Source organism: Takifugu rubripes, chromosome 11 (assembly GCF_901000725.2).
Source record: "Takifugu rubripes chromosome 11, fTakRub1.2, whole genome shotgun sequence".
Taxonomy (NCBI): domain Eukaryota; kingdom Metazoa; phylum Chordata; class Actinopteri; order Tetraodontiformes; family Tetraodontidae; genus Takifugu; species Takifugu rubripes.
Window position 1 is genome coordinate 604,541 of NC_042295.1, and position 17,086 is coordinate 621,626.

Genomic DNA, 17,086 nt, shown 5'->3' on the forward strand with positions numbered 1-17,086 from the left:
AGAGCTAGCTGTCTGTATCTAGCTGTCTGTATCTGCAGAGCTAGCTGTCTGTATCTAGCTGTCTGTATCTGCAGAGCTAGCTGTCTGTATCTAGCTGTCTGTATCTGCAGAGCTAGCTGTCTGTATCTAGCTGTCTGTATCTGCAGAGCTAGCTGTCTATATCTGCAGAGCTAGCTGTCTGTATCTAGCTGTCTGTATCTGCAGAGCTAGCTGTCTGTATCTAGCTGTCTGTATCTAGCTGTCTGTATCTGCAGAGCTAGCTGTCTGTATCTAGCTGTCTGTATCTAGCTGTCTGTATCTAGCTGTCTGTATCTAGCTGTCTGTATCTGCAGAGCTAGCTGTCTGTATCTAGCTGTCTGTATCTAGCTGTCTGTATCTGCAGAGCTAGCTGTCTGTATCTAGCTGTCTGTATCTGCAGAGCTAGCTGTCTGTATCTAGCTGTCTGTATCTAGCTGTCTGTATCTAGCTGTCTGTATCTGCAGAGCTAGCTGTCTGTATCTAGCGGTCTGTATATGCAGAGCTAGCTGTCTGTATCTGCAGAGCTAGCTGTCTGTATCTGCAGAGCTAGCTGTCTTTGTATACGGAGCTAGCTGTCTGTATCTAGCTGTCTGTAGCTAGCTGTCTGTATCTAGCTGTCTGTATCTAGCTGTCTGTAGCTAGCTGTCTGTAGCTAGCTGTCTGTAATCCGATCCCCTGAGTCAGACGCCATGAGAGGAACCCGAGCAGATAACGAGAAAGCTGACACAGACGACTCCATTTGCAGAGGCGCTAATGCTAATCGGAGACCTTCTTCGCCCGCACGCGTCTTTTCCATTTGGAGGCTTTGAAGATCTGTCATCCCGCCCACAGACGCACGGCGCCCGACGCCCCAAAGGTCAGACGCCGTTGAGCCTTGACGACGTGTGAAGTCATTAATATCAAATCGTTAATGAAAGCGATCAAGGTTCCTCCCAGATGCAGTCGGCCTGGAAACAGCGACATGGTTGCACCACTGTTGACATCTTTGATCACCACAGAAGAGGGATTAGCGCTCTCGCTATCACAGAAACACGTTTTATTCTCCACATAATGATCCGTGAAATGTTGCTATTGTGCAACATTCCATACTTCCTGGTAATAATCCCACTGTGGACGATAAGAAGCGAGACGTTAGCTGGATGATGAGGCCGTCGCCTAAGCACCGCGCACCAAACCGCTGCTCTGCTTAGCACGGTGATTTATGGACCTTCGCTGGTTGTTGTTGTTGTTGTTGTTTGTTGTTGTTGTTTGTTTCCTCCGGAGCGTGTCATCGCCATGTCAACCATTAACTCTTTACATTCTGCTTTTGTCTGTTAGCATGTTGGGATCAACCGACCGTGTCAGAATCCCTTGGGCTAATTTGCAGCTCGTTTAAACCAGAAAAATAGACTCAAACAACATAATAAAGCACAATGGAACAAAACAAACTGCAAATTTAATAGCAGCTTCATCTGCACGCCGCTGATGCTAATTAAAAAGAGGAGCAAAAGGTGTCGGTGCAGCAGAGATTAGTCGCATCGTTAATTTCTGGATCCCCAGTTTAAATTATAACGTTTCACAGTTTTAGTTGAATCTTTTTTCCAGTTTTAGAGGATCTTCTGTTTTTATACTTTGCAGCTTCTGAGCTGAAGCAGAAGAAGCCTGAACACTTGTCAAGCTAGCTGCTGTTCTGATCCCTGACTGGAGCCCTGAACCACTTTTCACTGGATCCACTTTGGAATCTGGTTCCAGCCCTAACCCTAACCAACCCTAACCAACCCTAACCAACCCTAACCAACCCTAACCAACCCTAACGTTGCACATATACTGAATGTATATATAGTTTGGCTACTAACCCTCACAGTTACCATTGGTACCGGAGCTAACCAGATGTTCTGGTCTGGAACATCTGGATCTGCAGAAGGAAACAGGCAACGAAGCCGGAACCCAAACACAGGTGAGACCGGGGGGGGGGTAAGAAGGGGACGTTCAGGAGGGAGACAGGTGATTCTCGGTAGATACCAATCAGGTGAGCAGGTGAGAGGAGAGAGAACCTCTGAAGAACTGCAGAAGAACCACTGACATGGACCTGGAGGTCTGGAGCACTGTTCTCCAGTGTGAGTTCTGAAAATGGCGAGCAAGGCGAGAGGTGGAACGTTCACGCCTGCAACACGCCTGCAACACGCCGGCAACACGCCTGCAACACACCTGCAACACGCCGGCAACACGCCTGCAACACACCTGCAACACGCCTGCAACACGCCGGCAACACGCCTGCAACACACCTGCAACACGCCTGCAACACGCCTGCAACACGCCTGCAACACACCTGCAACACGCCTGCAACACGCCTGCAACACGCCTGCAACACGCCTGCACCACGCCTGCAACACACCTGCAACACACCGGCAACACGCCTGCAACACACCTGCAACACACCTGCAACACACGTGCAACACGCCTGCAACACGCCTGCAACACACCTGCAACACGCCTGCAACACGCCTGCAACACGCCTGCAACACGCCGGCAACACGCCTGCAACACGCCTGCAACACGCCGGCAACACGCCTGCAACACGCCTGCAACACACCGGCAACACGCCTGCAACACGCCTGCAACACGCCTGCAACACGCCGGCAACACCGCGAACACGCCTGCAACACACCTGCAACACGCCTGCAACACACCGGCAAACACGCCTGCAACACGCCGGCAACACGCCTGACACACGCTGCAACACGCCTTGCAACACGCTGGCAACACGCCGCAACACGCCTGCAACACGCCTGTAACACGCCTGCAAACACACCTTGCAACACGCCTGCACCACGCCTGCAACACGACTGCACCCCCCGGCAACACGCCTGCACCACGCCTGCACCACGCCGGCAACACGCCTGCAACACGCCTGCACCACGCCTGCAACACGCCTGCAACACGCCTGCAACACGCCTGCAACACGCCTGCAACACGCCGGCAACACGCCTGCACCACGCCTGCACCACGCCTGCAACACGCCTGCAACACGCCTGCACCACGCCTAGCAACACGCCTGCAACACGCCTGCAACACGCCAGCAACACGCCTGCACCACGCCTGCAACACGCCTGCACCACGCCTGCACCACGCCGGCAACACGCCTGCAACACGCCTGCACCACGCCTGCAACACGCCTGCAACACGCCTGCAACACGCCAGCAACACGCCTGCACCACGCCTGCAACACGCCTGCAACACGCCAGCAACACGCCTGCACCACGCCTGCAACACCCCTGCAACACGCCGGCAACACGCCCTGCAACACGCCAGCAACACGCCTGCAACACGCCTGCAACACGCCTGCAACACGCCAGCAACACGCCTGCACCACGCCTGCAACACCCCTGCAACACGCCGGCAACACGCCTGCACCACGCCTGCAACACCCTCCTCACGAGGGTTCCTCAACACCTCCGTCTCCTTATTGAGACATTAACATTACAGGGCAATAGAGGAGGCAGGTTTGAGTCACCTGTCTTTAGCCTCTAATCACACCTAACTAACCCTAAACTAACCCCTAACCCAGATAATCAGGGAACCAGCGCATGGAGCCTGTTATTACACGGTAATAACAGAGGAGGGAGTTCTAACGTTCCTGAAGCCTTCAGACACCTGAGCAGGTGCCGACGTGACCTCGGAGCACAAACAGGCTCTAATATTAGCCACTCGATTTTAGCGTCAAACCCCCAAATGAAACCAGTTATTTGTCATTTGGAGCAGAATAACGGAGGTCGTGAGGTCGTGTCCACTCGTGTGAGAGTCGGGAACGTTAGGAAGTCCGAGGAGATGAAACAGGAAGGAGTCGTTTTCCCAACAGAGGAAAAACGGCTCCAAATCTCTTAAAATTAGAATATGCTAATGCGGCAGGAATGTGGGCCGAGCGTGTCCCCGAACCACCAGCGGAACGACAAACACGGCGGAAAACCTGATACGACACGGAGAGAAAAGAGGAAATTCCAAATGAGACGCGGGAAGTAGGTCGTTCGTGGAGGACATCAAACTTTGAGGAGGAAAATAAGAACCGACAGGAACATCTGAGACCTGACTGGAGCGGAAACGGAGCTCTGGAATTCTGACAGGAAGAGGCGTCGATTCCCCCGAAGAAGAACCGGAATAAAAGTCGCTGCTGCCGACAGTAGCGTAGCCACGGCTACAGCGAGGCCGAAGTTCTTCGCTGGCCTCTCAAACATTGTGCAGAGTAGCGGTGTTTGCTAGCGCTCCCCCGGGCGCTAACGTGCCTCCACATCATGATTCTGCTCTTTGAACTTTGTGCTGATGACTTGGATCGGGGGCCCGGGGCCCCACGGAGACGTCCAGCGCTCCGACGGAGAACTGCAGCGCCAGCAGACAGATGTGCTTAATTAGCAGCTATTATCCCGCGTTAGCTAATGTCTAGTGAGCCTTAGCCGTTTGTTGGCTAATGCGTCTGCTAGCAATTACGTTCTGAAAATGTCATCATTTCTCGACACTCTCAGCCTCTCAATAAAAACAGGAGAGCACAAAAATAACAGCGACGTCCAAATAATTGGATCATTTGAGCCTTTTCTGAGCTAATTGGTGCTAATTGGTGGGAAGTGAGACGCAGGAGAGTGGAGGTCATGTTTGTCCTCCTGGGCTTCCTGTATTTACGGAACCTTCTGGAAGATCTCAGCGGATGGATCCCACTCACAGAAGCTTCTTTCATGTTTCTCATCAGAACTTTGATAAGGTGGGATCAGCCCTGCCTGCCCCCCCCCCCCCCCCCCCCAAACCTGCGCCATCTTCGCAGAATTCCCAGCTTCTTTCCTTTAAAGACTCCGGATTTCCCAGCAGCCAACTGCCGACTCCCACTTGAACCACAGGAGATCCTCGTTGTGTCTCCTGTGCGCTGAAATCAGAACTCTTCACACTCTTCTTCTCTGGTCCAGTTCTCCAGCAGCACGGAACTCCCACTCGGGAACTTCCGAATCTTTCCTCCACCTCGTTGGCTCGTTTGTTCTTTTGGAATGGTTTAGCTAGTCCCTGACTCCGGCGAGGACTCCAGGCTCCTGCACGCCGGAGGTCGGGCGACTGCCAAAGGTCGACGTTAGTTCAACATCAAAGGAATGACGAGTCCTGAGTGATCAAAGGCTGCTGGGAATTCTGGGAAGGAGCATTTTCACAGCCCGTGAAGCTGTTTGTGCGTCCGTATTTGACCCTGAATCGACGTGTGATGCTCAGGTGCAGTCGGGGGGGGGGGGGCCTTCGTCACGCTCCCTCCTCATCCTCGTCCCCAGAAACGCGACTGTGATGAATCAATACTGCGGCAGCTTCCTGGAGGAGCGGAGACGGAGCGGAGACGGAGCGGAGACGGAGTAACGGATGATGTGGTCAGCAGCCCTCATCTTTGCCCCCCCCCCCCAATTTACATGGTCACGCTGTCAATTTAAAGTTGGTTGCAGGATGATTGATGCTGCGTTCACGTCCACGTGAGGCTGAAAGACCTTCTGGACAAGCTAATGGGCGATTAGCGTTAGCTTAACCCTAAACAGAATTGGTCGTTAATAGCTGGTGATTTGTTGTCTGGGCGTCAACACGTAGCCGAGGACGGCAAACGCTGGATTAGCTCCCGTCTGATTAGATTAGCCTGCGTTTGCAGGGGTGAGAAGTGAATTTGTTCCCGTAATCCGCTCCGAAAATATCGGTTTTATCGGTTAGACGCCCGCCGTTGCTGCGCGGGGACTTCAGGTTGGGTTGGTTAGCGTAAGTTAGCGCCAGCGGCCCAGACTGGTCCCGCAGGCCTCAGTTAGCGCTGCGCTATCAGCACAACAGTCACCTTCATCACAGCAAAGTGGTTGTGTGACAGGAAGTGAGGCGGAGCGCCGGGCCGTCCATCCCAACGACAGATGAAACGCGCCCGAGTGACGAGCAGCGAAGCAGACGGACAGCCAAACGAGCAGGTGGAGACGGGACGCAAATTCCAAGATGACTGGCTCGTTTCCAGCCGTCTGGCGCACGTCGGCGCGCAGAGCGACCGCCACCGGCGGCGTGGCGCTCGGCTGCACGCTCTGATGGACGGCAGCCATCCGTCGGTCCGGAAGACTCCGGAAAAACATCCGCAACAGGAAATCAGTCACACGTGGATGCAACCGTGTGGAGGAACTAGCGTGAATTAGCACACGTGGGTCATCCCAACATAAAACTGCGAGTTTTTCCTCCTTATCTTTGATTCCAGCTGCAGCTTCTCAAAGGTTTGATCCAAAGCAGCAGATTGGGAGCAACAGCCGCCTCCATCGGAGCAGCGGATGATGACAGAGGAGCAGAATTAGCCGTAAATGCTACAAAGCTTAGAGCGTCACTTTTGTTCCGGCCCATTAAATGAACCGTTAGCGGCTCCGCTCTTCATGTCGCTTCTGCTTCTTTAAAGTGCAGAAAGTTGGAAAATGCTTCAAAAACCCCCAGCAGAGGCAGGATGGGGGGGGGGGGGGGGGGGGGGGGGTCGTTGGGAGGACGGGCCTTTCATCACCTCCAGTCATTAAATATTCAGTCTGATCTGGTTGGAGTATTTAACTCAGCCGACACTCGTCCCAGAAGAGCTGCAGCTGCTGCAGAAGGTTCCCGCCGCCGCCGGAGCCCCTCCAGCCTGGCGAGGGGCCAAACAGCTGATACGCTAGCATTAGCACGCGCCGCTGAGGATCCAGCAGAGCGCAGAAGGAATTAGAAGAGAAGGTGGCAACACGAGCATCCGTGGCTTCTTAAGAGCTTCAATCGGGCTTTTTTCCCCCCAAATGGGAGGAAATGCTAACGCTAGCTAGCAAGACAAAGATCACAAAGTAAATCCTTGACAGTCTGGTGCTTCTCAGCCCAGAAAAGGGTCTGAACGTGAAGGAGTCAGGAGGCCTCCGGGAGGAGGAAAGTCCCCCCTCCAAGTCCTGAGACGTGATGGACCAGAACACTTCAGGAAGTGGCTCACACACACCTGGGTTTGTTTCCCGCAGGAACCAGAAGGAGCCTCAAACTCTGAGGAACCCAAAGCCAACCGTCAGTTTCTCTCATCCTGATTTCACATCCAGGCTTTTTCCTTTCACTTTCTTTTCCCACTGATGACAAAAACCTGCTAAAAGCAGAAGAGATGAGTGACAGATCAAAGCAGCAAAGGCGGCGTTGCATTCATCTCCGTCCCTCCCTCCGTCGGAGCTCTTCTGTATTTCCTGTTCCTGCCTGTTTAAGTGACATTTAAGAAGCTCTTTTTCCATCTAAGGACCATTTCAGTAAATGTCAGACAAATTAAGTGGGAATTTCTGACGCCCATTAAGAGATTCAGAGACATCAAAGCAACCACGGAGGAAACAAACGTCCCACGCCGCCGTTCTGCAGCGCGTCTGATGGTGGCGGCCTTCAATCATCGGAGCGGCGCCTGAACGCACCGCGTGCAGAACTGGATTTAATGACGGAGTCTGCCGCCTGTTGCTGGCGCGTGGCCCCGCGCACGCTCGCGCACGTGTTTGTTTGCTGACTGCTGAAAGCGCCCCGCCGGGCGCGCCGCTGTAAATGTTAAGCAGCTCTTTAGAAATACCAGAGGTCAAAGAGGTCAAGGAGCGAGAAGCTCCCACGTAAAAGCAGAAGCTCCAGCGGCGCCCGGCGAGCGCGCTCCTTTGCTCCGCCTCTTCCTCTCCTCTGTGGCTGCAGGCCGTCGCCGCGACCCCTCACCTCGGCCGTGACCCCGTCTCTGAAGCCAAATATTTGAACACAAGCGGGTTGCTCTTCTCTGGTCTTTGGGTGCATGATCGATCAATCAATCAATCAATCGATTAATCAATCAATCATGAGACCATGACCCAGCAGGGTTCCAGCATCCTGGTGATCAGGTGATCATGGTTCTGGACCCCGGCAGCCTCGGCCTCTAGCAGCATAGCTAAGATGCTAACCTAATGATTAGATAATTATTTATATTATATATAATTATTATATAACCTGATAGTTAGACGACCCCCTAAGTGTGATAATCTGTCTGTCTATGATAGTAACTGCAACTACTGAATTAGTAACAATAAGCTTTTTCAAAGAGGAGGTTCTAAGTCTGATCTTAAAGTAGCGATGGAGTCAGCCTCCCGTACCTGGACAGGGAGCTGGTTCCACAGCAGGGGGGGCTGGACAGGGAGCTGGTTCCATAGCAGGGGGGCCTGGACAGGGAGCTGGTTCCATAGCAGGGGGACCTGGACAGGGAGCTGGTTCCACAGCAGGGGGGCCTGGACAGGGAGCTGGTTCCACAGCAGGGGGACCTGGACAGGGAGCTGGTTCCACAGCAGGGGGGCCTGGACAGGGAGCTGGTTCCACAGCAGGGGGGCCTGGACAGGGAGCTGGTTCCATAGCAGGGGGGCCTGGTAGCTAAATGCTCGGCCCCCCATTAGAGACTCTGGGGGCCACCAGGAGACCAGCATCCTGAGAGCGGAGCGGTCTGTTGGGCTGCTCAGGTGTCACTAGCTCCTCCAGGTAGGATGGAGCTAGGCCTCTGAGGACCTGGTAGGTCAGGAGGAGGGTTTTAAAAATGATTCTAAATTTAACGGGCAGCCAATGAAGAGACGCCATTACAGGAGTCATGTGACCTCTGTGGTCAGTACCTGTCAGAACTCTGGCTGCAGCATTTTGGATCAGCTGGAGGTGTTACGATACATGGTGGTAAGGGACCCGAACGCAGGCCAGGACACAGTGGTGGGGAGGTCAAAGGCTTTGTTTACAGGGAAGGGGAGCACACATTAACAGAACCAGTCCTCCTGGACCGCATGGGGATCGGGAGGCAGCGTCCGCCCGTCCCAGGTCCATCGGCGAGTCCCCAAACCAGACGCAGTCCCCCTGGACTGCCGGGAACTCGGAACACCGGTGAGTCCTCCACACGCTGCAGTCCTCCTGGACCGGCGAGGACTCGGGAGTCCGGCGCAACACGAACGTGCCCCGAGACACTGAGGGCAGAGGCAGTCCTCCTGGACTGCAAGGGGGCAGGAGCGGTCCTCCAGGAGACACAAAACAGGAACGGCCCTCCAGGAAAACTGGGAGCACGGGAATAGGAGCGGCCCTCCAGGGCAACAGGAACACAGGAACAGGAGCCAACACCAAGGAACCCAACCAAGCTCCCACACTAGACCAACGAACACACTCCCTACACGAACAGACACCCCGGCCCTGACAGGCAGGCACAACCTGCTTAAATAGGCAGCAGGATGGAAACTGCCTACAGGTGCGCCCACCTGCAGTGCCAGCTGCACCCAATTGTGCTCAACACCGCCCCCTGCAGGACAAAGACAGACACAACCCAGAAATCCCAACAGGAGGCTTCTTAAAGAGTTGTTTGGACCCCCTGATAATAAAGAATCACAATAGTCCAGCCTGAAGGAACAAATGCTGGACTAACTTCAGCATCATGGTGGGTCAGCAGCTTCCTGATCTTTGAGATGTTCCTCAGGTAAAAAAGGCACTAGAGACTAATTTAATGTGGGAGTTGAAGGAGAGATTTTGATCAAAAGTGACTCCTAGATTCCTCACAGAGACACTAGATGTTAATGAGATCCCATCTAGAGTGATCATGTGATCTAATCTATCCCTCTATAATCTACAGAGTCGACCTCAGCAGGGCTCAGATTATAATGACTGATCCCTGGGGAAACACACGGTGGTCCTGGGATCAGCACAGGGATCACTTCCTTAAACTTAGCTACAGCATTATCTGAGAGACATCTGCTATAGTCAGACTGAGCTCTGAGCATAGAAGAATCCTTAATCATAAATGTAAAAGTGATCAAAGAGTGGTCTGACAGGACTGGGTTCTGAGGGAACACTGACACATGTTCTACCTCAACACCATAAGTCAGAACTAGATCTAGGGTGTGGTTAAAGCTGTGAGTTGGTTGGTTTATCTGCTGGAGGAAACCAACTGACTCAAGTAATGAAATGAAGCTATTTCTAAAGCTGTCATTTATAACGTGTACATGCATATTAAAGTCTCCAATGATAATGACTTTGTCTGTTCTAAGGACCAAGTCAGATAAGAAGCCAGAGAACTCAGACAGGAACTCTGAGTGTGGCCCAGCAGGGGGCCGATATACAACTACAAACAGAAGTGGCTTTTCTCATTATTAAAGACGTCTTCTGAAGGCGTCACCAGGGCTGCAGGAGACCAGTTTAAACCAGTTCAACTCAGTATCGAGGGTTCCAGACACCACGTTGTTCAGTCTTCAGGTGCGCAGCAGTGGGCAGGTGATCCGCTCACACCGGCTGGGATCCAGGTCCTTGCTGTTCATACGTAACGCTAATGCTTTAGCAGCCGAGTGGCAGAACTGGAGGAGCACTGGCTTCAGTTTTCCTTATTATTTCATGATTATTAGTGGATGTTTTGTTGTTTGCAGTCAGTCAATGAGATCAAAGATTTTACACTTCTGAACCATCTGTTTCCAACGTGCACGTCTGTCAGCGAAAATACCATCATTCAAACAGGCAGATTTGAGGAATAGGTTTTAATTTACAGGCTCAGTTGCAGCAGAGAGGCTGTCGCCATGGTAACCGTAAAGGTCCTGACAGTGTTTCTAATGATGGGATGAAAAGTGAGAGAAAAGTTCTAATTCTTGACTGGTGAAAAGTTTTGCTGTCAGAGACGATGAAGCAGCTGCTCCGTGTGTGTGTGTGTGTGTGTGTGTGTGTGTGTGTGTGTGTGTGTGTGTGTGTGGAGAAGCATTACCTGATCTCCATCTGTGTTCCTTACGGTCGCCCGCGACAGCTGCAGGTGCTACACAGCTTTGTTAATAAAGTTTTCCGGCCTTGAATTTGAACACCAGCCGTGAGTGTGAACCTTTTGACCTCGAAGCCGTCTCAGTCGGCCCAGGTTCTGATCCAATTCCTCACAGCCTAGTCGGTGCCCCGCTGGAACCGTGCCGCGTCACCACGGATCACTCAGGACTTCCTCTAGTCAGTCAGCTCCCATCGCTCCGCTGAAGCTGTTTGGGATGGAAATGAGCCACGGAAATTAAAGATACACCAGGAATGACAACAGGCAGGGATGCTGCGGGGATGCTAGCATGTGTGGATCGCATGTGTTAGCATGTAGCGTGTGGTAGCACGCAGCATGTGTTAGCATGTAGCGTGTGTTAGCAGGCAGCATGTGGTAGCATGTAGCGTGTGTTAGCAGGCAGCATGTGGTAGCACGCAGCATGTGGTAGCATGTAGCGTGTGTTAGCACGCAGCATGTGGTAGCATGTAGCATGTGTTAGCACACAGCATGTGGTAGCATGTAGCATGTGTTAGCATGTAGCAGGCCGGTGTGACCGATTATGTAGCAGTTAACAGGAAGAGGAAAGGGACCCTCGTGCTAAAATGAGGACTTCCTGTTGTCATGGGCGGAGAAGAGGAAGCTGGTGTGTCACACGTCTTCACCTGCCGGTCAGAGAGCTCATTGTTAAAGACGTGAAAGGCGACGTTAGTGCGCTAAAGCTAGCAGCACCGTGGAAGGCGCCAAGTGCTCAGACTTTTGTTTTTTGCAGGCAAAAGTACTTTTGGGCCCGACACAGATCGACTCTGGCGGCTGGAGATGACCCACTTAGCGCGTGCTGAGGACGGCCCTCCGCCGTCGCTCTGCCTTGGCGGCTGAAACAGAAAAGTGTTTACCCCAGGATGACACGTCGCGCAGAAGAAGACCATTATTTAAATGTGCCTCCGGGGGCAGAGAGGCTCCTCTGCAATTTGTGCCTGCTGAGTGGACTTTAATGGCTGCTTAGTGGGTCGAATGGCTGAGGAAAGAGGGCCAGCGCCACTTCACGGCTGCCCACACCTCCCATCGGCCGAGATCGTTGACCAAGATGATGTGTTTGGACCTGACAGAAGCTTCTCATCTCAGCGATAAAAGCAGCCCTGACAGACACGGTCTGAACGGTCTTGGCTGTGGGAGGAGCCTCCGCTGTCTCAACGGCTAAAGTGGAAAAGCTCCATCTCCTCCCTGCTCACATCAGGAGGAAGAAGAAGAAGAAGAAGAAGAAGAAGAAGAAGAAGAAGAAGAAGAAGAAGAAGAAAGTCCAGCAAAGGAGCATTTGGTGTTTGTTGCCCTTCTCTCCTGCTGAGACTCAGGCAGGACCCGTTAGCCAAGCTAGCCTCCGAACGAGGTGACCTCGGACGAGACGTGAGAAAAACGGGGAAAGTTACGTGAAGGGACGGAACACAAGACGATACCATTGACCCGAGGAAACGATCAGACCCCGGTGATCGGGAGGCGGCGGTTCTGATTGGTGACCAGCTGCAGGTGCGGCGTCACCAGCGAAAGGTGCCCAGGTGGATCCACCACGCCCCCTAGTGAGAGAACCAGGAACACTCCCTGAAGACAGTGGATCAATGACACGATCCAACCTTTACCAAGTCACGCTGAAAAGAGCAAAGGGGGCGTGGCCTCTCAGCAGCAGCGTCTCCTCCCGGTTGGGCTGAATGATGCTAACTGATGCGACGTTAGCCTGAGCAGGGGAGGCTCACGTACTCATGACGAGAAGGTCAGTTTAAAGTTGCTGAGCGGCCCTTTCATCGTTAAAGTGGTCGTTAAACTGTTTCTAATAGCCTCAGTAAAAGCTTTATTTATTATTTAAAAAAAACTGCTCGCTGATACGATTGAGAAGTTCCCCAACACAATTCCCTTTTGTGGTCACATCAAGCATTAAGGACTCAGACGAGGTTCTAAGTGCCTGAAGCAAGTCGTCCATGAACCTTGTGATCCGCTTGTTTCAGGTGTGTGTGTGTGTGTGTGTGTGTGTGTGTGTGTGTGTGTGTGTGTGTGTGTGTGTCCTGGCTGCCTGATTAGCAGCGCTACCGTCCCAGGATGCACCCTGAGGGGGCAGCTCTGCTCTGAATAATGCATTCAGTCAGATTCATGCAGGTTCTCCGATGGAAGCAGCTTTAGTTCAGCAGGTTCCACCTGACCCGGGAATCTGCAGGTTTCAATCTGCAGGAGCTAAACATGACGATTGGGCAGCGCTCATGAATTTAAACGAAGGACGAGGATGTCTCAGCCCGGACTGGACACAATACCTGAATTATTCATCTGTGTTTACATCAACGGTTCAGTAAATATGGGTATTTCAATGGCTGAGCGCCTGTCAGGCTAATGCTAACGGGAAGAGATGAATCCTATCTGTACACCACAGGTTTCAATATCTTGATATGGAAAATCGGACACACTTTCAGGACTGAAGCAGACAGAATAATTCCAGTCGTCTCCTCGTCCCTCTGAGTACAATTAAATGAGTCAACTCTTTAAAATGTGACGTGTTCCAGCTCTTATCGGGTCTAAAGCGTCGGATGAATGCACCTGATTTGTCTCCACCCTCGACACGACCACCGGCGTTCGCTGTGTTGACGCCTCGCGTGAAGAAGGGGCGGCGGCGGCGGGACGATGGTGGGACGGTGGTGGTGGGACGGTGGCGGGACGATGGGACGATGGGACGGCGGCGGGACGGTGGTGGGACGGTGGGACGGCGGCGGCGGGGCGGCGGCGGCGGGACGATGGGACGGTGGTGGGACGGTGGGACGGTGGCGGCGGGACGGCGGGACGGCGGCGGTGGGACGGTGGGACGGTGGTGGTGGGACGGCGGCGGTGGGACGGTGGGACGGTGGTGGTGGGACGGTGGCAGTGGGACGGTGGGACGGCGGCGGTGGGACGGTGGGACGGTGGTGGTGGGACGGCGGCGGGACGGCCGGTTTTATGGGCCGCAGCAGCCTGCAGCCGCACCTTTATGGCAGCTGAAACGGCCTCATTAACCTCAGGCTCCGCCAGTAACGAGGCCGTTAATGAAGTGTCGAACGACTCCGTGGTTTTTCCGTGACGGACACAAACATGCGGACGTCTCAAAGACGAACGTGTTGGGCGAGGACCAGCTGCTGCATGTTTAATTCCCAGAATCCTCCAGGAGGACTGAGCGGCGCCTTCATCAGCCCGATCGAGCTGCATAATTCAGAATGGGACTGAATCATTATTCTCCTCGTTCTTCCTGGAGGATCCATGAGGGCGGAGACACGAGCGCGTTGCTTGGCGCTGTAGAAGGGTCGTGGAGGCATTCGGAGAACAGATTCAGCCACAGATTACCAACTTTTGTCATTAATTGACGACCCTCCAGCGGCACCATCGGTGTCCTCCACGTCCTCCACTCTTGGGAGGAGGAGAAGACGCACATGGACACAACATAAAATGATTTAAAAATAAAAGATTCTTCAGAAAATGCTCCTACAGCTACTAATCTAATCACTGGGGAAATAAATTTGACAAATTCGTCCGTTGCAGTCTTCTCAGATCAGTCACAATTTGCATCCACCTTCGTTAATTAGCTAAATTGGCGCTCAGACGATCTTGTAACCTTGCAAAGTATCAAACAACAAGGTTGACCATCATCTCGCTGTGTCCAGTCTTTAGATCCAAGAGGGAGGAGCCACTCCTAATTAGCTCTAAGAGGGAGGAGCCACTCCTAATTAGCTCTAAGAGGGAGGAGCCACTCCTAATGAGATCTAAGAGGGAGGAGCCACTCCTAATTAGCTCTAAGAGGGAGGAGCCACTCCTAATGAGATCTAAGAGGGAGGAGCCACTCCTAATTAGCTCTAAGAGGGAGGAGTCACTCCTAATTAGCTCTAAGGGGGAGGAGGCAAAGCCATTATCCCAGTTATTCACAGAAACTCCTCATCTCTCCCTCTGCTCTAAATCAGGCTGCAACGCTGGAGGAATGTTCGATTTGAGGACCTATTCTGATGGCAGGAGTCACATGACCTCCTGGAGGAGTTGTGGCTTGTTAAGTCAGGTGAAGCGGCCTCTGAGTCTGGTCGCCTCTTCATTTAATGAGACGGAAGATCATTACTGTCCTGTTGTTATGGTGGCGCCACATCAAAGAGGCCTCTGGGACTGCTGGTGTTTCCTTTCTTCTCCAGAAGTTCCTTCAGAGCCTCCTGCGGAGCTGCAATGCATCCAGATGAGTCGGGGATGAGGAGCCAGCGCGTCCGGCGTGGCTTCATTAGGCTGCTGCTGCTGGACAAGGCAATGAAAGGAGGATGAAAGGAGGATGAAAGGAGGATGAAAGGGAAGAAGAGCGCCAGCGTCTGAAGCACTGAGAGATGCAGCACCAGTGTTGGTCCCACAGACGTGACACCAGGACGTCTCCAACCTCTGATGTCCAGGACGCCTGAGTAATGTGGTGGTCATGGACCGTGTGGTGGGTGGACCGTCCAGAACCATGGAGACGGATGGTCCACCCACCAACAGACGCTGGCTGGCTCCAAAACGCCTTTGCTGTGGTCCACTCCTGCTCACTTTGATCACGCATGAATCGACAGTTACAGCCACTCTATGCCCCTCCTCCAGCTCCGCCCCTTTGCCCAAATATGGTCACTATGGCCACGCGCTTCAAACAGACGCACAGACCTCTGAAAAGGGAACAAACCAACACAGGTGGGGTGTGTTAGGGCAGGTAACGAGTGCACAGGTGGAACACCAGGTAGAAGGTAGGGGGTGGAACCTCTTCTCTGCTCAGGTGACTTTAGTTTCCTACCTGATTTCCACAGGTGATCAGGCAGCAGTGACGCATTCACAGCCTGAGCGCAGACAGACCTCAGAATTAATAGTCTCTCACTGAGTAAATGAGAGCCGGATATTAATATTCAAGCTCTCATGGTAATTTAGCGTCTAATCAGAGAGGAGACATCTGCTGATGAGCCCCACACACACACACACACACACACACACACACACACACGCACACGCACACGCACACGCACACGCACGCGCACGCGCACGCACACGCACACGCACACGCACACACAGCGTTACTTTCTGCATGTTCGTGCCGTCAAAATAAGTCCAGGAAGATGCTTGTGAAAAGAAGAAGAATACACGTTGGTGCGATGTGAACAGACTGTAAATATCAGTTCACACACACACACACACACACACACACATGCGCACGCACGCACAAACAGGCATTTCAATTAAATTACACACTCCCGGCTAATTGCTGGAGTGATGGTTTCTGTAATGACTTTTCAGAGAAAGGAGAATTAAAATGCAGAGAATGTTCCAGTGGCAATGACCAACACACACACACACACACACACACACACACACACACACACACACTCGAGCCACTGATGCAGTAAATGTTTATGGTTATTAGAATGCCTGAAAACGGGTGTAATGAAATAGTGGTGGATTAAAAGTCGGGGGTGACCAGCGCGTCATGGAACCAGGCCCAGAAGGCTCAGCAGATTAGTGGCTTTCATTTGGAGCTGCGCGTCCACACGCGCCGTGTTTGTGGACCTGATGATTATAGTCTCCCACTTCATTGTGGAGCACCTCAGCAGAGCTGCTCCGGGGAGACTCCTCTCTGCTGGGCTGGAGCGGCTCCGACCGCAGGTCTTCAGACGTCTGGAGCGGAAACATCGGTTGGATTCTGAGGCAGCTCATAAACAGGGCAGTCATGTGACCCCGTTGCCGTGGTTGCACCTCCATTTGCGTAAAACAGAAGCCTAAATAAGGACAAATGAGTGTGGTGTGAAGCTGACGGAAGTGTTCTCCTCACTAAGGTCACCTCAGCTGTTCGGAATAAGCAGAGAAGATGAATGTGCTCTTTTATGGAGAAAGATGACTCATTTCACAGTTTCTTCTTTAGAAAATGAATGCAAATCATGTTGAGGTGCAACTAAAGGCTGGGAGGGAGCGCTGCACGGGCGCTTTAATCAGGGAACACAGCGTTTGTCTTTGCCGGGAGAAAAATCTGCTCAGCAGCAGCTCTTAAGCGAAGAGACTGTCGAAACGTAAAAAACATTCTGAAGAACCTCACAGTCACAGATCTGCTCGTCTCTGTTCTCTCGGGTGGAACAAAACCAGATCAAACACCAACTCAGCAAAACTCTTTCTTCTTTTTGGACAATAAAACCTGTTTTTTTAATCCAATTTGATGCCATTAACGCTACATTTAATGAGTTTTCATGGGAAGGGATGATGACGGTGAGCTAAATGAGGTCCTCGCTTTGGTTTGAAGGTCGTTTCCATCTGAACAGGAAGCAGAACTTCAGAGGGCAGAAGCAG